Source organism: Triturus cristatus, chromosome 9, assembly GCF_964204655.1.
Source record: "Triturus cristatus chromosome 9, aTriCri1.1, whole genome shotgun sequence".
Taxonomy (NCBI): Eukaryota; Metazoa; Chordata; class Amphibia; order Caudata; family Salamandridae; genus Triturus; species Triturus cristatus.
In genome coordinates, this window is record NC_140592.1 from 862,260,540 (window position 1) to 862,282,919 (window position 22,380).

A 22,380-nucleotide genomic window follows, 5' to 3' on the forward strand; every position below is an offset into this window, starting at 1 on the left:
GCTTTAACTAAAGCACAGCAGGAAACTTTCCACGTACAAAGTGTTTGTATGAACTGTATCTACTCGCTGATATTAATATATAATAAGTGAGGTAAACAGAAAGGAAACCTACTTATCTTTAACAGGTTTTGCAGCTTGCAAACAACTATCTTCTAATGATCAGATGCACTCTCAACCATCTCTAAAAAATATTTTTTACACCTCCAACAGAGGTTGGAATATGTACATGTGAAACATTTTACATCTTAGATTACCATTTGTTGCATTGTTAAGCAAGTACTATAGCAGTGCGAGGAAGATGGGCTAATGTTGCATTAATTATAATGGTCTGCCAATTTCTTCATAAAGCTCTTTTTCTATTAAGATAGAAAACAATTTTCAGAGGTTCACAGACATCTATTCCTATATTCCCCAAACTAGCCTTGTAGTTTCTGGTTCATAGATCCTGTACTTATGTTAACATATTTCTGTTGAATCTGTTTCGCTCTGCTTCGAATACTAGTTACAATTATTTACCCGAATTGGGGATGGGGAGGGCAGGCAGGAACTCTGGGTGAGGGGGTGGGCAGGCAAGGACATTCTTCAACTGCCACTTTCACCACTGAATACAAAGGCATGGTTCCAGCAAAGTTTCCTTACACACATTTAAGTACTTCAGATAAAAATCTGGACACAACTTCTATTCAACAAAACCACCAAAACCATCAGAAAAGCAAATGGTTGAAATTAGACCCTGGAGAAGATGACCCACTAGTTACTTTAAAACATACTAGTGAACACTATATCTCCACCACAATAACCTCTCCATTTTCTCTACACAAAACATATCAACTCAGGACTTCTAGTGATCGGTGCTTAATTTCAGAAGGTGTTTAGCAGGACTCATGCGGGAAAATATTTCAGAGCAATAGGATTTAAATGAGGTATTTGCATTTATAAATGCGTGAAGTGTGCAGTTATATTTTGTATTAGGACATCCTGCTAACATTAATAATTGTGCATTATATTTCATGAATGGCACTACTACTACAGCAAAGGAGCAGAGGTACCCTGCAAAGTAAGCATTTCCCAGGCTCCACCACTTAACCATGCACAGTGACACACGACTGGTGGTGCACCTCCTCAGATCAGAGGGTCTAGAAATAGGCAGCATAGACAGTGTGATAAAGTGCCTCTTAACATGGTTAGCACAGACTTTTTACCTGGAAAAAGATGTGGTTCCAATTGAAAGTAGACAGCGTTCCTGTCAACCAGGTTACCTGTGCCAGAGCTCCTTCCTTAAAATTGTACCACGACTGGCACTTCAGACCCCCTTGTAAGTCCCTAGTAAATGGTAACGTAGTACCTAGGGCATTAGGACTGAAGAGAGTCCCCTAGGGACACCTCACTAAGGCCATGCAAACTGCCACTGCAGACTGCATGCCTTTGTGCAGAGAAAAACAACAAAGTCGGCATTGTACACTGTGTGCCATGCCAATCAGCACTGCCTAAGATATAGGAAAGTCACCCCTTTAGCAGGCGTTACAAGCCCTAAGCCAGGGTGCACTATATCCCAGGTGTGCGCATTTTTGCAAGAGTAGATATGCCCCTACAATATTTCAGTTTATTCTGAATATTGCACGTCCCAGTGAAGCCACAGAGAGTACATGGCCTGGACACTCGATAATTTGAGTTCCCCCAGCACCATGATGGCTTTACTAAACCCAGGAGTGTTTGGTACCAAACTCTTCCTCTCAACAAACCCACACTGATGCCAGATGTATTAAAACATTTACCCAGAGGGCACTTGAGGTGCCCCCTGAAAACCTACCAACCCTGGTGTGGTCTGACGGGCTTTAGGCAGCCAACCACCACCAGACATGTTTCTGGACCCTGGCTTGAAAGCCCCTGCTCTCCGAGGCCAGAAACAAAGCACATCCTTGGCAGAGGTGTCACATCTCCTCCCCCAGGAAGATCACAGTGCTTAAGGTTAGCTTCAAGGGCCTTGCCACCTTTGTAATGCAACCCCAGCCTCTGCTGCTATCACCAGATGGCAGGAGAACCGGTGGGAACATTTTGTAAGAAAAGGAGGTGTGCCTCCATTCGCCAACTCCACCCCTCAGGTGCAGGCATCAAAATGAAGAACATTTCTCAGTGCCCACCATCTTTAAGACGGTGGGACTTATTCAATCAGGGCTAGGGCTATGCCCCCTTTTCAAAGGAGGCTAGATACCCCAGGTAAGAGACCCATTGGTCTCTACTGGTCACTCCCCTGTAACACGCCTAAACCTAGTATTTAGGTGGCTCCCCCAGACCTTGAAATAGATTTGAGACTACCTAAGAGCCAGACACTACAGCATTGCACCAGCAGAGAAGACTGCAGAAACCAACTGACTTGGCGCTGCAGCCCTCCATGATCCAGCACCAAAAGACAACCCGTCCTGCAGCCTAGCGATCTCCAAAGCCTTGGGTGGACTGCCTACCTTCGACAAAGAACAAGCTCTCCTGTGGACAGTCGACCTGTCCAGAAGAAACCAACTTGAAAGAACAAAAGTATCTGCTCTGAGGAACCGCAAAATCAGGGAAGGACCCACCTCTGCACCAAACTCCCACGGCCCGAGTACAAGTGGAGCACCAGTCCTGTGAAGGTTCCCCAGCGCCTCTGAGCTAGAGTTCACAGTGTTTTTACCCACTGCGAGATTCCACCGAGACGCCTGCAGCTTCAACTCTAAGACTCGCCCTCACCTCGACCGCTAAGGACACGCCTGCGAGCAAAGCCCCAGGGCTTTTAGGATCGCGACCAACAGTGTCCCTACATCCCCTAGCATCTTTACTTACCTGGGCAGCTGTGGGTTTTGTTTGTCCTGCCCCCTGGCCTGAGACCGCAGCCTTTATTTAAGAGCAATCTTCCCCCATTGGTTTGCATTGGGCGCCTAACACTGTGTTGGCACTCTGCACCCGGCCGCCCCTGTGTCTGGGAGGGTGTAAGCTTGGTGCTGCCTTGTGGGCCCCCCGTGCTTACCTTAATCCCTGGAGACTGGGTTACCAAACCGCTTTACTCACCTGTGAGCAACATCTCTTTGATTTTCCCCTCTTTCTCCATTGGATAACATTGGCGCCAGATTTGGAGTTTGAATCCTGCACCCTGCCGCCCCTGTGGCACCAGAGGTGCAGATCTGCTTATTACCTAAACCTGCCAGATGCTGATTCTTCATCCTGAAAGCCAAGACTAAGTTGTATACTTACCTGCAAAACCGCATTCTTGTTTTCATCCCATAGGTTAACATTGATGAACTAAAAATTGCACAAGTGTCTTATGAAAAACGTACTGACCTTTTTACGTATGTCTTGTTCTTAAAAAAAATCTTTAAAGAAGATTTTTTATATAAAATTGGTGTGGATCTCCTTTTTGAGTTCTGTGTCATTTATTGTTATATTCCCGGGTCTGGCCCATGTAGCGAAGCAGCTTATTTCTAACATTGTCCTCACAAATAACATTTCCAGCTGTGACCATTTGCACGCACGATAATGTTGGATTAGTTTCTCTGAAACTAAAGCACACGTTACTTACCTTCGGAAACGATATATCTGTAAGAAACATTGGTAGTGATAGATTCCTTGCCGTAGAATTACCCCCAGGTGTCAGATTGGATCCGGAAAGTTTTCATCAGCAGTACCCCTGCGCATCGGTAGGCGTCGTCGTGCTGCTCCGCGTGAGTCGTTGGCGCAGAGATGACGTCGCTGGAGCTACTTAGACACGCCCTCGCACGCTGACGTCAGTTCTGTACACGACTTTCCGAGCCAGGAACGCAGAGCCATGAAAGAAACTGACCACTGGTGCCATGAAACTAGGGCCCTGAAACGCATGACCTTAACCCTAGAAATCAGTTCTCAGAACGGGCAGAATGGGTGGAGGGGTAAGGAATCTATCACTACTAATGTTTCTTTCAGATATATCGTTACCGAAGTTAAGTAACTTGTGCATCTGAAGGAAACACGTAGTGGTAGATTCCTTACCTTAGAATAGATACCCCAGCAATACCAACCCCGGGGGTCGGTCTGCGAACCAAGATCACACAAGAAAGTCCTGGAGAATAGAACTGCCAAAGAAGCCGTCTATCCGGACTTGGCTGTCCAGGCAGTAATACTTGGTAAACTTGAGCAGCGAGGCCCACGTAGCTGCCTGACAGATGTCATGCAAGGGAACTCCCCGTCCCAAAGCAGTAGTGGCTGCCGTCACCCTGGTAGAATGGGCACGCAGCCCCACAAGAGGCTCCTTTTAGAATCAATCATTTTTATTACATGGCTGCAAGAAATCAAATACACAACTTAGCTGCCTACATCGTACTGCCGGCAGAGCGACACCACTAAAGGGACACAGCGTTTAGGTCTACATCCCTGAGGCCGACCCAGCGATAAGTTCAAACCATAGCGAGTCACGAAGGCGTCAAGCAAAGGTGCCACTTTTATAAAACATGAACAGAAGAAAACACACCTCCCGCCTCCCCACCCTCCCTCCGTATCAGTTCGATGTGGCAAAATCAGTCATTCGTGTCACCCACCATTGAGCAATTAACCAGCGTTCGGTTCAGGGATACCCCAGGCGGCTCTAAAGGTATAAGACGCAGAATTTGCAGATACTTTGGGCACGTGACTTCTCTCATATCTTTGGTAAGTATCTGCAAGAAAGGAGCCCACAGCCGCGCAAAGTCCTTGTCTTTCCCATCCACACTCATCGACAATCGCTCCATCGCTAAGAGTTGCCAAAGCTTCTGAATCCAATCCCGGGAGTCCGGAATCGCCTGCGACCCCCAGTGGGCTAGAAGCACCTGTCGCGCTGCCAGCAACGCCATAGCGATTTGCTTACCCTTTAACGATTTAAACGGGAAAAACTTAGGATGTGGGAGAACTAGCAAAGTAGACTCTGGAGTACGGGGCAAAGTAACCTGAAATGCTGCAATGTCCTCAAGGACTGCTGTCCAGTAGCACACCAGTTGGGGCAGCGCCAAAGTAGATGCACCAGAGTGCCAACAAGCCCACACACCAGGCAGCAGAGGTCCGATTTGGAGCTGTCCCAACTCTTAATGCGCACTGGAGTAAAATACCAGTGAGTAACCACCTAATAGGCAGATTCCGCTCCCGCCGTGTTAGAAGCAGTATGGTGTGCCCTATAAAAAACGTGTTCCCACTCTTTGTGCAACAATGGCCTCCCTAAGTCAGCTTCCCATCGGACCTGCGCTTTTGTGCGGTGTCTCTTGGCTGAGGCCGTGATCATAGCATAAAGTTCAGAGATGAGCTTACGATCGTTCGTTTTACACCCAAGCCATTTCTCAAAGGCCGTCAGGGTGCGAGACATTAGAGGGAAATTCCCCGGTTGCGTAACACAGTGCACTACCTGTGAGTAATGGAAGGCGTCTGAGTCAAGCAAGGCATAGTCCCTAAGAAGCTGAGGAAAAGGAACCACTTCCCCGCGTTCAAACAGGGCACCCACTCTTTAGCACCCCTCCTCCCGCCAGCGTTGAAAGGTCTGGGACGCCCATCCCGGCGGGAAGTCGGGGTTGTCTACTATGGTGGACAGAGGGGAAGGGAAAGTAGTCCAACCTCGTGGGCCTGCCAAGCGATACTAAACTTTGAGTGTCGGGGAGGTAACCGGAGAGGTGTAGAACGCCCCATGCTCTATGCCGCCGCAGAAGCCACAATTCCCGTCATATATTTCGACCGGCCACTGTTTGATCCATAAAATTCCAGTGTTTACTGGAAAGAGGACTGTTCCACTCCGTAATGAAACGGAGACATGACGCCTGATAATAGGCGCTCACTACTGGGAAGCCGAGCCCTCCCTGCGCCTTTGGGGAGGCAACGTGCGCAAATGAGAGCCGCGGCTTCTTGTTATCCCATAAGAACTTATTAAGAAGGCCTTGCAGTTTGCGGAGAGCCCCTGAGGGCGGGCTCAATGGAAGCATTTGGAAGACGTAGAGGATGCGCGGGAGCACCATCATCTTTACGGCCGCCAACCTGCCATACCACGCTAATTTGAGACGCGACCAGGTCGCCAATGCCTTGGTCGTTTGCTCCAGCAACAGGGAGTAATTAAGAGCATCTGTTTTAGTAATGGAAGAGGTCAGTCGAATGCCCGGGTAGGTAATATCTGTGAACACCCACTGGAACTCAAAATCTTGTTGGAGATCCTGTACCTCCTGCTCCGGAATAGAAATATTAAGGATTTGCGATTTAGTGAAGTTGACCTTAAACCCCGCTACCGCTCCAAAGGCAGAGACCTCCCTAGTCAGATACCGCAGCGTCGTTCGGGGGTGGGTGAGGGAGAGAATGACATCATCAGTGTACATACTAATCTTATGCACATCAGCACCAAATTTCAGACCCTCATGGTCAGGATTGGAACGAACGCGTTGTGCGAAGGGCTCCATGTAGAGCGCAAATAAGAGGGGGGACAAGGGGCAGCCTTGACGCGTGCCCCGGGTAATAGGGAAGATGGATGATTTGCAACCATTGACCCGCACCGCTGCCGTGGGGGAGGCATAGAGACAACTAACCCAACGTAGGAAATTGTCTTGAAACCCGAAGGTACGCAGCACCGCAAATAAGTAGCCCCAATCAACCCGATCGAACGCTTTCTCCGATCGAAAGCAAAAGGGCCGGTGTACGTGACCGGTGAATGAAATCAATAAGGTGCAATAGTCTTAGTATTATCCCCCCCCTGCCTTGTCGGGATAAAACCGGACTGATCCGGATCCACTATCTTGTCCATGAGGGGACTAAGTCGTGCGGCCAACACGCCCGCAAACAGCTTCGAGTCAATATTAAGGAGCGAAATCGGTCGGTACGACCCACATTCAGCCGGATCTTTCCCGGACTTTAGAATCACAGAAATGGCCGCCTCAGACATGGAAGGCGTAACCCTTCCAGTGTCCAAGAAGGAATTAAAAAGCCTTGTTAAAAGGGGAGCCAGCTCCGCACAGAACTGCTTGTAAAACAGGGCGGAAAAACCATCCGGGCCCGGGGACTTAGCCAATTTGAGCCTTGCTATTGCCGAAATTACCTCATCCAGACGAATAGGGGAGTCCAAGTCGTCAGCCGACTATTTGAGCAAGGGGGTGATGGTGCAAGAAGCCAAATATTCCTGTGAGTCATGCCCCGGGGTGTTTTCTCTCGAGTAAAGGTGCTGGTAGAACTGACGGAAGGTATCAGCAATCAGGGCATCCGTGGTATGCTCCACTGCATTCTGCCCACGTATAATGGGAACTGCAGACATCTGCGCCTGGGCTCGCGGTCGGCCCGGCTAGGCGGTCGGACCTTTTCAGCCAACGTCTCCGCTTTGTGGAACTCCCTGCCACAAGTTATCCAACAGGCCCCCTCCGAACCCTGCTTTAGGAAATTGCTAAAGACCTGGCTCTTCTCCCAGCCACGCTAGCTCTCCTATTTTTATGCCTAAGGTTATCAGTGATCTACTAGCGCCGGGACACCTCCTCGCGAGGTAGCTGTTCGCGCTGTATAAAATCCAGTATTAGTATTATTATGTGCGAGCATCCTCCCACACTTGTCCCCACTGAGGTAGAATTTGTGCCGCAGCCGCAGGAGCGCATGCTCAGCCCTGTCCAGATCCAAATGTTTCAGCATACGACGCCGCGTTTCCAACTCCCTCTATATTCTCGGGGGCCCCGGTGCGCTTATGGACTACCTCCAGCTCACATACTTCCTTCTCAAGCTCCGCTCGCTTGGCTTTGCAGAGCCGTGCAAACGAAGCCGCTACCGCAATAAATTCCCCCGCACCACTAATTTCAAGGCTTCCCAGACTGCTTCAAGAGGTGCACCCCCTTGATCATTCTCAGCAAGATAATGTTTTATAGCATCCCGCATCCGCGTAACCACAGCGTCTGAGTGGAGGAGGGAATCGCGAAGGCGCCAACCGGGGGGAGTAGAGTGCGCGCAGCGTGTCGGAAGCTGGACTGCGATGAGGGCATGATCCGATAGGGAGCGAGGGGCAATATCTGCGGTGCCTAAATGAGGGAAAAGAGATGCAGACACTAGAAAGTGATCAAGACGCGCATATGTTTTGTGTGCCGCTGAGAAGTATGTGTAGTCGCGCTCCTAAGGGTGTTGCAATTGCCACACAACCCGCAATCAGACAGCCATTGCCTCCCAGATTGTGACAATGTCCCGGCTTGATTAGTCCTCTGCCTCGACCTGTCTAGTTCCGGATCCATCACTACATTTAAGTCACCCCCAATTAGAAGCGCTGAATCAGGAGAAGCGAGAGCCTCAGAGGGGGCCAAGTGCAAAAAGGGTTCTTGCCGCTCATTCGGAGCGTATAAGGACCCAACCGTAAACTGCATATCTCCCCACTGTACTCTGAGTGCCAAGAATCGCCCCTTCAGCTCTGCCAGCGTGGAGACTACTTTGCATTGTGATTGTGCACTAAAGAGGATCGCCACCCCATTGCGCTTGGACAACCCCGAGGACCAAAACTGATGCGGAACGCGTCGGTCTCACATCCGTTTGGTGTCTTTAGGCAAAAGGTGAGTTTCTTGCAGTAAACAAATGTCCCCCGCCAGCATTCTCTAAAAGAGAAAGAATTGCTAAGCGCTTAACGGGATTATTTAGTCCCCGCACATTCAGGCTCACTATTTTAAGATCCCTACCCACCATGGTGACAAAGGGGTGAAAGGCCACACAGCTGCCCTAGCCCGCTAACCTCAAAAGCAGGGACATACATCTCACAGTAACTAAATGCTCGCCAACCTGACCCTGAACTGATGCGGAGTCCCACCCCCCCCAAAAAAAGGAAAAGAAATACCCACAAACCCCCATATCCAAACAGTAAAAACAGTAAAGCAAGAAACAAGCAACAAAGATCCAATACATAGGACAAGAGTTCGTCGTGATGGTCAAATGTCCAGAGGGACATGGGTCACTCCCAGTCCATACCAAGTAGTACAGAGCTACCACTCCGGGAGCCAGGAGCGAAAGTACTGCGCACATCTCGACTGCTCCCTCCCTCCAGCGCCATCGCTTGAACCCAGACGGGAACCAAGCCTCAAGAGGTGCAAGGAACGATTGTGCTATCCGTTACCTGCGACACCGATGAGGGCTGCATCTCTCTCCGACCTGCTAGCCTCAGAATCCGGTTTCGAACTAGGTGGTGAGCTCCCAACTTGTTGCCACTCAGAATAGCGGCGGCGGCGAGAAGGAGGCTTGTTATCACTTGACGTGGCAGCCGGCGACTCCAGCTCCAGAATCTTACAAGCGGCCTCCAGGGAGCGAACTTGCAGAAGTCTGCCCCGATACTTGAAGATGAGGCGAAACGGGTGGCCCCAGGAGTAAGGAATACCCTGCCCTCGGAGATGGCTGGTGACTGGCTTGAATTCTCTGCGCTTGGCCAAGGTAGAAGCTGCCAAGTCCTGGTAGAGCACCGGGTGGTGGTCCTGATAGTGCACCGGGTGGAGGTCCCGTGCCCGACAGAGGATACGCTCCTTCAATTGAAAATCGCGCACGCAAACGAGGATATCCGGGGGGGGGGGGGAGGGGGATGGGAGCCTTAGCGCCACGTGGAAGTCCCACCCTATGGACTCGGTCCAGCTGGAGTTCTTCACCCCCATCATCACCGAGGATGTGACGAAAGAGCCCGCTGACATACGCTCGGAGGTCATCACCTTCCCCGTTCCAAGGGACTGCCAGAATGCGAATGTTATTACGCCTGGAGCGATTCTCCAAGTCCTCCGCGTGGGCTTGAAGATCCATATTCTGGTCTCTAAGACGGAGCATCTCCGGCTGCAGTTGATGCAAGTCGTCTTCTCTCCCCAGGTCGTGCTCCTCCAGCGTCGCCACCCGTTCTCCAATTGCAACGACATCACGCCGGACTTCCTTTAGATCAGAGGAGAGCTGTGAATGCAGGTCCAAAATGTCTTCCTTGAGGGCTGAGAACAACTCGACCATAAAAGCCTTGGTTGCGGACGTATCACCTTCCTCTGCTTGCGGCATCTTAGTGTCAGGCTGAGGGGCGGGGTGCCCGGAGGCTTTCTGCAAGTGGTCTTTTAGGGGTTTCTCTTTCCGACCTCTGGCCGATGACATGGCGCAAGAGACAGGATTCAATCCGCCCCAACACCCCCCCCCCCAAAACAAGCCAGGCGGGGATAGCCCTCAGCTCACTGTAGTCCAACCCTGTGAGTGCAAAGCAGTCAGAGACCTAGGTAGGCAGGAGAGCGACAGCAATGGCCGCGCTGTAACAAGGGTCCGACCCAGGCTCAAGATTCAGGCTTGCGCAAAGCAACCGCCGCCAACTAGGCAAGGTCAGCTGCCCAACCAGTCCCCTCCTTGCGCAAAGTCGAAGCACAAGCCGAAGGGGATACAGGCCGACAGGGCGAGGCGCTAGGGTCCAAGCGGGGCGGCGGTCCTAACTGTCGGCCAGGCAAGGGCAGTTACCGCCAGTGTTCACCTCAGGCCTGCGGAAGGCTCCACGCGCAGCCGAAGAAGCAGTAGAGGGGGAGCGCCTCAGACACCCACCACTCCCTCACAACGCCCAGTTCCCAGGTGCTGGCAGAAGAATCAGGACCCCCAAGGAGCTCTCCAGAAATGCCCAGGCCGTGCCCCAGCCCAGCGACGCGGGGAGCCAACCGCGGTGCTACAACAGTCTACCTCTGTGCTGCTTAACTACAGGCGCTCTCAGTCCCCAAAGTGTAGCTGGCCATACCCAACCAGGCTCACAGACGGGGAGGTAGGGGTTCAGGACAGGCCCTGCAGAGGCCGATCCCCGCACCCACCGCTACCACAGGCGGGAGGGCCTCGTAGGAAAGCAAAGGCTGTCTCTGTCCCCGCAGGGCTCAGTCACCCCCACTCAGCCCAGGGCACAGGCCGCACCATCCAAAGCAGGCCTCTCACTCTCTTCGCACCGGCCGCCAGCCAGCGCCCGCGGTGCCTCACTGCCCTAAGCAGTCAGGGGAGGGCGAGGATCTGCAGGACAAGGTCGCTCCACTCAGCAGCAACAGGCGGACGTTTCCCCCCAGCAGCACCAGCGCCGTCCCTCGGACCGAGTCCCTCACCCGGCGTCGGCGCCGAGCCAGCCACCCTCCGCTCCTCATCTGCGTCGAGTCGCAGGACCAGCCATCCCGCCAGGCAAGATTGCAAGATCACCAAAGCTGCCACAGGATCTCCGCCGGCCATCTGGCATGCAGCAGCGGCCTCTCTACGCCACCCTCGCCGTAGGACAGTACCTGCAGCCTCTCATCAGACAAAATGGCGGCGGCCTCGCGGCGCTCCACTCAATGTCCTCGCCGGGGCCACCACACTCCGGATCGACCACCACAGGATCGGCGACCAGCAGGGCCAGGCGCCAGCTCCCCCGCCAGACAGCTGGAACCACGGGAGCACCAGGATTCAGGCACCGCAGTCGTCCCTCGCCAGGCCTTCCGGACCGCAGCTAGGCTGGGATCGGGCAGCCAGAACAAAGGCCGAAAACCACCGAGAAGCTGGGAAAGAAGCACTCCGCCGGCACCAGGACGAAGAAATGCACCGCTGCTCTGGACGGTAAGCTTGGATGGGCTCCCTGGAGGGTGATAGTACAACGCGATTAGCAGGCGGCACCGGAGGGATAAGGACACACGTCCTACTTCGCTGCCATCTTAGCCACGCCCCCCGGAGACTCCTTTTTAGCCAAAACATAACAAGACTTTATGCACAGAACGACCGACCGAGAGATGGTCCGCTTGTGCACGGCCTGAACTTTCTTGGAGCCCACGTAGCCAACAAAGAGCTGGTCATCCACCCGGAACTGTTGTGTGCGGTTCAGGTAGAATAAGAGCGCACGTTTTGGGTCCAGACGGAGCCTCTGTTCCTCTTTTGAGGGATGTGGAAAGAAGGTGGTCCAAGTGATGGTCTGCCCGATATGAAAGGCAGAGACAAACTTTGGCAGAAAAGATGGACGAGTTCATAGAACCACTGGACAGAGAAAAGGAGGTTTAGAAGAAAGAGCCTGGAAAGCGGTCTTTAAAGTGAGAAGACGAAGAGGACAGTTGTGAAGCGGCTCAAAGGGAGCACACATCAGATATGTCAGAACCAGATTCAAGTCCCACTGAGGCATTATGAATGGAACAGGAGGGAAAAGATGAGTAATGCCTTTCAAGAGTCTATTTACAACCGGGGACTTGAAAAGGGAAGGTTGATCTGGAAGCCAAAAAAAAGGTGAAATGGCCGAAAGATAGCCCTTGATAGTGGGCCAAAGAAAGGAGGAATAGAAGGACCTCTGAAAGAGGGGCAGAAAGGGGGATCCACAGCCTTTGCTGTGCAGAATGCCACAAACATTCCACCTGCAGGCGTATACAGTCTTAGTGGAGGGACGCCTGGCTGCCAAGATTACATCACAAACTTCGGGAGGTAGGTCAAAAGAGGTCAACTGCCGCCGCACAATCTCCACGCAAAGAGGTGGAGGCTGGACAGGTTCGGGTGAAGGACCGTCCACAGGTGCTGCGACAGAAGATCCTCTCAAAGAGGTAGACGGATCGGGGGATCGATAGCCACGCTGAGTAGTTCGGGATAACATTCTACGAGCACAGTTCAGAGCCACAAGAATGACTTTGGCCCGGTCGCGCTTGATCTTCAGCACTCTGGGTAGAAGTGGTATAGGCAGAAAGGCGTACAGTAGACAGCAACTCCACTCGTGTTGGACTTGGCCCAACGAAAAGCGTCACCTAGCGAGTGCCGCCTTGGAAATTCCAAGGCACAGAACTGATGATATTGCACGTTCCCTTAGGTGGCGAATAGATCTAACCAAGGCTCTCCTCACTGCTGAAAGACCTTGCGCCATGTCCGAGTTCAGACGCCATTCTTGATACATCATGCACCAGCGGCTCAGTTTGTCCGCCCTGGCGTTCAGAGAACATGCTAGGTGTTGAACCACCAGGGTGATGCCTTGATGTTCCAGCCATGTCCAGAGGTGCAGAGCCTCCGAACATAGGGTCCATGACCCCACCCCACCCTGTTTGTTGCAGTACCACATGGCAGTGGTGTTGTCTGTGAACACCTGCACCACACTTCCCCGGACAGAGGGAAGGAATGCCTTCAGTGCAAGTCGCATCGTCCGAAGCTCCAGAAGGTTTATATGGAGGCGGGACTCCGCCGAAGAGCAGAGTCCTCTGATCTCCGCCTCTCCCAGGTGACCACCCCATACCAGAAGGGATGCACCCGTCACAACTGTGTTACGGTTGGGGAAGGGAGCGAGATCTGCCATTGACCCAATCGCGATTCGTGAGCCACCACTGCAATTGTCGTGCAGTGCCCTCCGAGATCTGGACGTGATCGGAGAGGTTGCCCTGATGCTGTGCCCACTGGAACTTCAGGTCCCACTGCAGAGCCCGCAAATTCCATCTGGCATGATCCACTAACAGGATGCAGGAGGCCATCAGGCCCAGGAGCCTGAGGGTCATCCTGACCAAAACCCGGGATACAGGATGAAAGATCGGAATCATCGCCTGTTCGTGCTACTAACACAGAGGGAGAGTTGCTGCTGCTCGTAGGGACTGCCGGATTCCACGGACCTTCTTTGCCTGGAATAACAACTTCTCGTGGCTCCCGCTGCGCGGGTGCTGCTCGAGTGGGGATTACTGCAGAGTGACATTGGTGCAAGGGGAAAAGATTGACCCCCAGATCGCTGCGGGACTGCGAGGACCAGCGTGCAGTGCGGCGCTCGATCTACCGCAGCTGGTCCTCTTCCCGCCCCTATCTCCCCGGTGAATAAAACCTCAGGCGGATACTGTTTACCTGGTGCTGTTCGTGCTACTAACACAGAGGGAGAATTGCTGCTGCTCGTAGAGACTGCCGGATTCCACGGACCTTCTTTGCCTGGAATAACAACTTCTCGCGGCTCCCACTGCGCGGGTGCTGCTCGAGTGGGGATTACTGCAGAGTGACATTGGTGCAAGGGGAAGAGATTGACCCCCAAATCGCTGCGGGACTGCGAGGACCAGCGTGCAGTGCGGCGCTCGATCTGCCGCAGCTGATCCTCTTCCCGCCCCTATCTCCTCCTACTTAACCTCCATCCGATCCGCGCACGCGGGACGCACGCGGGCGGACACCGGGCGAAGTCCGGCCAAAGGGCGGGTAGTCTACGGCCGTCCAAGGACGAACAAGGCCGGGCTGGGCCACCTTATTTGATTCTAAGTTTTAATACTACTCTGTGTTACTATATTATATACAGTTACAGTTTATTCCCCTAACAACTGTTTACGGACTACTGTTGACCTGTCATTATGGCTTTACGTTCAGGGAAAAGTAGATTGTTACCTTGAATACAAACGCTGGTCTAGTTACGGGCACACTTGATCAGTTCTTTACAAGGACTACCAGAATGTTAGAGAAGGAAATAGCTCTCACAGAAAAGTGCCTGTCGATTGACATTTTGACGGGCAAGCGGTCTTCTCTGGGTGTGATCGGGTCTGCTGTAACACCGGCCCATTGTAATGCCCAGGCCCCTCTGGTAGCCACTAGCCCAATCCCTTGCTCATCAGAGGAGGGGCCAGGTGGTTCAGTTACCGGCTCTATGTCGAGTTCAAACTCACTTAGTTCTCTTTCCAGTGGCTTGAGCCGCAGAACCTCCACACCAACGCCTCCTACTCCTGCCCCCCGGTTAGAACAACAACAAGATCAGGTGACGGGGGGAGTAAATAAGAATTGTTTTGTACCTTCTAAGCTTTGAAAAAAGAAGAGAGGGGGAGGTCATAGGAAGGGTAGTGGCATGAGTGACAAAAACCCAAAACCCCAGCGATTCCCCACGGGTTGTAGTCCAGTCTCCTATCCCAAATGGTGTTTTAACTAACACTGTTCTACCTCTGAACCAACAGAATCCCAATGACGATCTTTTTGTCAAAATGGAAACATTAGTAAGGTCATTAATATTGCCCCTGATCAATCGAACAAAACTAATCAACGAAAAATTAGATCAGTTAGAGTTAATGGCCAAAGGGAACACGTCAAAACTCGACGCTCTGATTAAAAGCATAAAAAGCAAGGATGTTAGAGTCCCTCCCACTGTACCCTCAGGAAATGCTAAGACTGCTAAAGCTGCTCATTCTGTGACAAATGTAACTGCTGTAGTTCAGAATACTCAACCAGCCACAGGGAAAAAATGTGTAGCAATTAGAAAAGCACAAGGCACTGAGGTAGCCATGGTGGTTGACTCTAAACAGGTTCCTAATCCAAAACAAGTGGTCAGACAGTCTTTGAGTGATGCACCCCAGAGTAGAGAAGTGCCAAGAAAGAGGCTCCCATGTGTAAATCTCCCCCCGGAATCTATGCCTTTCACTATTATCTTAACAGGGGTACCAGAACTTAGCCCAGAATCCCACGAATCAGATAGGGAACTTAAGAATTAAGTCATTTTCTGGCTCAGTAAGAATAGGAGATTACCCCTGGGTTCTAACACAGAGATCTTAGGTGTGAGGAGAGTGGCTTGGTTAGGCCATAGTACCAAGGATCTCGAGGGAGATTGTATAATTGTTAACCTTAGAGATCCTTGGGCTGTAGACTATATATGTAGGGAACCAAGGTTTGGCCGATCAGGTGATAACCAATCAATAGGCCTACATTATTTCTACCCCTATGTGAATCCTGGTTTGCCACGTTTGTTACAGAACTCTGGTAGGGGTAGACCTTTTGGTAACAACAGATTGGATTGGGTAGCACAGTATCTACCGCTAAGAAATAGGTTCGACCCACTTATGGGACTGGAGGGGGTGGTTTGACTCCGGAACTATTGCATCTCTAATAGCGGGGTTGAAGATACGGCTAGGGATATGGCTGTTAGCCCCACGAGGAAAAACTCAGATGAAGCAGTTGGTTTTTGGGTAGAAACAAGTCCATCTTCCAATCCGTTGAATGTCCCCATAGTGGTGTACAAGGGAGGGAGAGGAGAGGTAGAACAAATAGCAATGGCACCTTTGGGCATAGAAAATATTTATATTGCAGTAAATCAGAGTGGGAGAGACAACACCAGACAGTTAAAATTGGTACCCCCTGATGCAGTAATTAATCCTGTAGGAATAATTCAGGGTGAGAGCGATGTGACCCAGCCGAAAGTAACAATACTCCTGGGGAAAGAAGACAGTCTGGCTGAGGGTTGCCCTTTCCGTTTGATCTCATGGAACATAGCTGGTTTTTCTCGGAGGCTGGAGGACCCGGTGTGGTTAAAATTCATCGAATCCTTGGATATAATTTGCCTCCAAGAAACCTGGAGTAGAGTGGACCATAGCTTGGACGGATATCAAATGTTTAATGTTCACGCTGAGCCCTCACATGCTGGAAGAGCTAAGGGTGGCCTCATGACAGCTATTTCTGTGAAGTATAATATGATAAAAACGGTCTCATTGGTGGAATCTCCCTGGTACCAAATGCTTATTATCAAGGACTTATTTCTAGTACCCTTGCTTCTAATTAATTGGTACTACAATATATTTGATGCCCATGCTACATCAGTTATTGAAAAATTACAGGATAAGATTATTAAAGTGACAAACACCGTATTTCCCCTTTTTATTATGTGGATAGGTGATTTTAATTGTGCAAGTTTAGCGGGACTAGAGTCTGTGGCTTGGTAGACTTAAGTGATCAGCCTTTGGCACATTTTAAGCACTCAAAACAAGGGGATGCTTTGTATAATATCATTACGATCAACAAACTTTGTGTCCTGGACATGCCTAGTTTCTCTAGACCATCGGGTATACCCACCTTTCAAGGTACAGGGGGCCAAATGAGCGTAATTGATTTCGCCATGGTCTCTAGCAGGTATACTCATCTCGTTAATGATTTTCAGATTGAAGTTAATCCTGCTAGCGACCATAACCCCTTAATCTTAAATCTGAACCCTGTTCTTGAGAGAGCTTAGACCCCGGAACAGCCAATAAAATATAGCCAGAATCAAGGGGTCACCTTAAAGTGGGATAAGGTAGATGCAAGGCAATTGGAGGTGGAGATTTTTAAGACAAATAAGGTAGGGATAGATGCTTGCTTAACCCCTACTACTGAGCCAGATTTAATAATTAAGAACTTTGAGGCTCTTTTAGGCAATGTGGCATCCCACCTTATAAAAACCGCGGGGGGGGGGGAAGAAATTGGATGCAAATGGTTTAATGCTGAATATTCCGCAGCACAATCAAGATTAACGAAAGTACTACATCAAGTACCACAAGATAGGGAGCTAGTTAGAAATTCTAGGAAAATGTACAGAGATGTCATCAATAGGCGAAAATCAGATTTAAGGACAAAGGCATGGGAAGACTTAGGAAAAGCGTCAGAATTGAGGGATAGCAGGTTATTTTGGGAGGTAATAAACCGCCCATTTCTAAAGAGTGAAGAAAAGGGCAATATGCTAGTGCATATACCGGGGGATACCTGGGAAGCACATTATGGAAGGATTTTTAATCCAAATGAGGTGACGTCGTCAGCAATACCCCTTGCGCGTCGCTAGGCGTCGTCTGCGGCTCCGCGTCCGTCGTCGGCGTCGTGCGCCGGAATGACGTCGGAGTACTTAGACGCCGCCCTCGCGCCCTGACGTCAGTTCTTGTACATAGCTTTCCGCGCCAGGAACGCAGAGCCATGCAAAGGCCGACACTGGTGCCAAAAATAAAATCTAGGGGCCTGAAAAGGACAACCTTAACCCTAGATGTCAGTTCGCAGAACGGGGAGGATGGGTGGGTCGGTGAGGAATCTAACTAACTAATGTTTCTTACAGATACATCGTTACCGAAGGTAAGTAACTTGTTCATCTGAAAGAAACACGTTAGTTAGATTCCTCACCTTAGAATAGATACCCAAGCAATACCATCCCCGGTGGTGGGTCTGCGAACCAAGATCACACCAGAAAGTCCTGGAGGACAGAACGGCCAAAGAAGCCATCCCTCCGGACTTGGCTGTCAAGGCAATAATGCCTGGCAAACGTGTGTAACGAAGCCCACGTCGCCGCCTGACAGATGTCCTGCAAAGGGACTCCCCGTCCCAAAGCAGTAGTAGCCGCTGTGGCCCGAGTAGAATGGGCGCGCAGCCCAACAGGAGGGTCCTTTTTCGCCAAAGAATAGCAAATTTTGATACACAAAACGACCCACCGAGAGATGGTCCGTTTGTGCACAGCTTTCCCCTTCTTAGCGCCCACGTACCCAACAAAAAGCTGGTCGTCCACCCGGAACTGTTTCGTGCGGTCCAGATAAAAGGAGAGCGCACGTTTTGGGTCCAGACGGTGGAGCCTCTCTTCCTCTTTGGAAGGATGCGGAGGCGGAAAGAAGGTGGGCAAGGTGACAGACTGCCCAAGATGAAATGGAGTCACCACTTTCGGAAGAAAGGAAGGACGAGGCCGAAGGACAACCTTGTCCGGATGAACAGAGAGAAAAGGAGGCTTTGAAGATAAAGCCTGGAGCTCACTCACCCGTCTAGCCGAGGTGATGGCTGTGAGAAGTTGGCCTGATGTATGATGTCACTAGTTATAGTGTACACCTTATATCAGTCCAAATACCCTTATGGTGATTGGTTGTAAAGTCAACCTTATAGACCAGCTATCCTAGTGGTAGCATGGACAAGAGCAGTCTTAGGCTAAACTCTGAATGGCATGTGAAGCCAGCTGTGATACCATATATAATCCCTTGAATACCAAATGAAAGGACACCACAACAGATATAGATATAAAATAAAGTGTATTTATTCTAAGCAAACCCTCAGCACTCTTTATGAGTTTAGAGGTAAGTACAACACAGTCTTATTAATGCATACAGTAAGTCACACAGGTAAGTAATACAGTTAGGCCCTAGGGGCCACGCAAACCATATACTAAATAAGTGGTATAAGAACCACTGTCACGGAAATAGAATAGGCCTAGGCCTAGGGAATCGCTGGGGCTACACTACACTAGCGTTAGTTAGGAAGTGGGAGGCCCACGGGATTCGTGTGCAGAGTGGAAACACTCACGCGTAATGCGTAAAAGTCAATACCAATGTTACAGTTTAGAAATAGATAGATTTAGGACACTTCCGGAGTAGCTAGGAAGTTGAGACTTGAAAACTAGACACTAGGATAGTCACTATCCTGATGAGCACCGGAGTACCCAAGTTACCTAGCCCACAGGCTGCGGGTGCATAGGGGTGAAGATGCGTCGTTTTCGTCGTCGACTCCTATGGATGCCTGAAGAAAGATGCTGACAGGCAGTCAGTGAAGAGTGTCCGGTGGATCCCAAGGCTGGGATCAAGAAGAGAAGAAACCTGCAAGCAGAAGGGACAGAGTCAAGGTCACTAGCCAGTGACCACGTGGAACCAGGAAGGAACCAGGCGATGTCGTGAAGAGTTGCAGGTGAAGGTGAAGCTTGTCGCTGCAGCCAGGAGGACCAGGAAGCGTCGAGGACGACCAGGACCAGGAGGCGAGCTGTCCCACGAAGGCTCTTGCTGTCGGCGGCGGCGAAGTTGGACTAGGACTCACCAAGCCTTGGCAAGCGGAACCCACGAAGAACAAAGGACTTGCTTCTGGTGCAGACCAGGAAGGTCTGGGGTGCTTCTTCTTTGCAGAGAAGCGGGAGCCAGTCTGGAGGAGCCAAACCAGCGCAGAAGATTTCAGGGAGCGTCGTCACAAAGGCCACTAGCCAGCGGGCAAGCAACCGGACAGACGCGCAAGCAGGAAAATGCTGAAGGGCCCCACGCAGGACTCGTGGAGTGTGGGGGGCTGGTCTTCGGTGCAGATGGTGCTTGGGGTTGGGGCTTCTCAATCCCCGGTGCACAACTTCGAGGGTACCTCAGAAGCTGCGCTGTAAGTTACTAGCCACTTTTCCCAGGTAGCCGGTCCCACGTCGCTCGTCGCCTCCACGGATCTCAGCTCTGCTGCAGATGTGGATGAGGGTCGGAGAAGTCTGGAAATCAAGGCTCTGGTCGGGCTCTGCAGTCGGTTCCTCGTCGAACGTTTCACAAAGCAAAGGGTAGTCACTTGATGGTGCCTGTTTGCACAGGGTAGCCACTCCTTGGCTACAAGGGAGATTCTTCAGTCTTCTTCTTTCGTCGAATGTCGAAGGTCCAGAGTTTCTGTTCAGTTTTGCAGGTTCAGGATAATCTAAAGTCTTGAGGCCCAACTCCCACTCTTATACTAATCTGGGGGGCTGGGATACCTGCTAGGTCACGCCTTATGGGTGGGACCTGGGAGGGGGTGGTTACACCCACTTCCCTTTGTCCAGTTTCGCGCCAGAGCTGGGGCTGGGGTGCCCCAGCGCCGGTTTGAACTGGACTATGCAAGGAACACCTTGTGTGCCCCAGGCATGTCTCATTCCTTTCAGCCCACCCTGCCCCAATACACTAAAGGCTGTCTGGGGAGGTGCTAGCACCTCCCCAAGCAGGAAACCTATTGTCCAGGCCTCCCTGGCTGGGATCACTCCCAGCTGCAGGAGGTCAGACTTGTGTCGTGGCAGCAGCATCCATTTTGTGATGCTGAGGCTTTGGTCAGAGGCTAACAGTTGAAGTATGATTTTAACATGTCTTTCCCTCTAGAAGGGGGGAATAATATTCTCATGTCCAGAAATGGCATGGGGGTATTATTCCCGAGTGTTAGACACCTTACACGACATGTTTTGATAAAGCCAAACCATAGTTACCATAACCGTCTAAGATTATAAGGTACTTTAAGAGTATATGGTAGGCCATATCATAGAACAGCTATAAGGACATGGTTCCGAAAGCTGCAGACAGGCTCAGCTCATGCTAGAGCACCATCTCACATGTTACCAAGCACTCTGCCTCCAGGATTGTCAAGGCCTGCCATAGGAGTGACTGATAGGTACACATGTGTCTATATGTAAGTTAGGTATAGGAATACTACACCTAAGCAAGGGGTGATTACACGACCTTGCCCCAGCTGAGTGATCAGCCAGTTGTGTCAAAAATGGAAGGCCAGGCCAGGGGTGGCACAATACATGCTGCAGCCCCTGGTAGGCCTAGGGTACACCTATGCCCTGGGTACCTAGGGTACACTGTACAGGGGCCAATAAGGTGATCCTATCCAAATGGGTTATGCACCTAAAGTACATAGTATTAATTTAGAGAGAGAACAGCAGGGCTGTGGGTCTGATTAGCAGGCCCACAGCCACATCCAAGTCGTAAACCAGTAAAGCAAAAAGCAAAAAGTGGGGGTGAACATAGAAAGCAGACCCTACTCTCCTACAATGGCTACCAGAAAAGCAGTCTTAAGAGTCAGAAGACGAAGAGGACAATTGTGAAGAGGCTCGAAGGGAGCGCACATCAGGAATGTCAAGACCAGATTCAAGTCCCACTGAGGCATTACAAAAGGGACAGGAGGGAACATGTGAGTAATGCCTTTTAGAAAGCGTGTAACCACAGGGGACTTGAAAAGAGAAGGCTGATCAGGAAGCCGCAAGAAGGCGGAGATGGCAGCAAGATAACCTTTCAGGGTGCCCAGGGCAGAGCCCTGTCGGGCCAGAGAAAGAAGAAAGAGGAGAACCTCAGTAAGAGGGGCGGAAAGGGGATCCACAGCCTTTGCTGTGCACCATGCCACAAATTTGTTCCACCGGCAGGCGTATACCGTCTTTGTGGAGGGACGCCTGGCTGCCAGAATGATATCACAGACTTCAGGAGGCAAGTCAAATGGCATCAACTGCCGCCGCTCAATCTCCACGCATGGAGGTGGAGGCTGGACAGGTTCGGCTGGAGGACCGTCCCCTGCTGCTGCGACAGAAGATCCTCCCGAAGGGGCAGACGTATCGGGGGATCGGTCAACATACTGAGTAGCTCGGGATACCAGTATCTTCGTGCCCAATCCGGAGCCACCAAGATGACTTGGGCCCGGTCGTGCCTGATCTTCTTCAGCACTCTGGGCAGAAGTGGTATAGGCGGAAAGGCGTACAACAGACCGCAACTCCACTCGTGACGAAAAGCGTCGCCGAGCGAGTGCCGCCTTGGAAATTCCAACGCGCAGAACTGCTGACATTGCGCGTTCTCTTCGGTGGCGAATAGATCTAACCAAGGCTCTCCCCACTGCTGAAAGAGACCTTGCGCCACTTCGGAGTTCAGACGCCATTCGTGATCCATCATGCACCGGCGGCTGAGTTCGTCCGCTCTGGCGTTCAGAGAGCCCGCCAGATGTTGAACCACTAGGGTGACGCCCTGGTGTTCCAGCCACGTCCAGAGGCGCAGAGCCTCCTGACAAAGGGTCCACGACCCCACCCCGCCCTGTTTGTTGCAATACCACATGGCGGTGGTGTTGTCCGTGAACACCTGCACGACACTGCCCCTGACAGAGGGAAGGAAGGCTTTCAGTGCAAGTCGGATCGCTCTCAACTCCAACAGGTTGATGTGGAGACGAGACTCCGCCGGAGACCAGAGGCCTCTGATCTCCGCCTCTCCCATATGGCCACCCCAGCCC

At 51.3% G+C, this 22,380-nt stretch overlaps 1 protein-coding gene across 1 annotated transcript in view; it reads right to left on the reverse strand.

Moving 5' to 3' along the window:
* Positions 1-22,380, reverse strand: part of DYNC1H1 (dynein cytoplasmic 1 heavy chain 1) — a 1,397,843-nt gene that overhangs the window by 786,457 nt on the left and 589,006 nt on the right. The gene's annotated exons all lie outside the window — the stretch shown is intronic.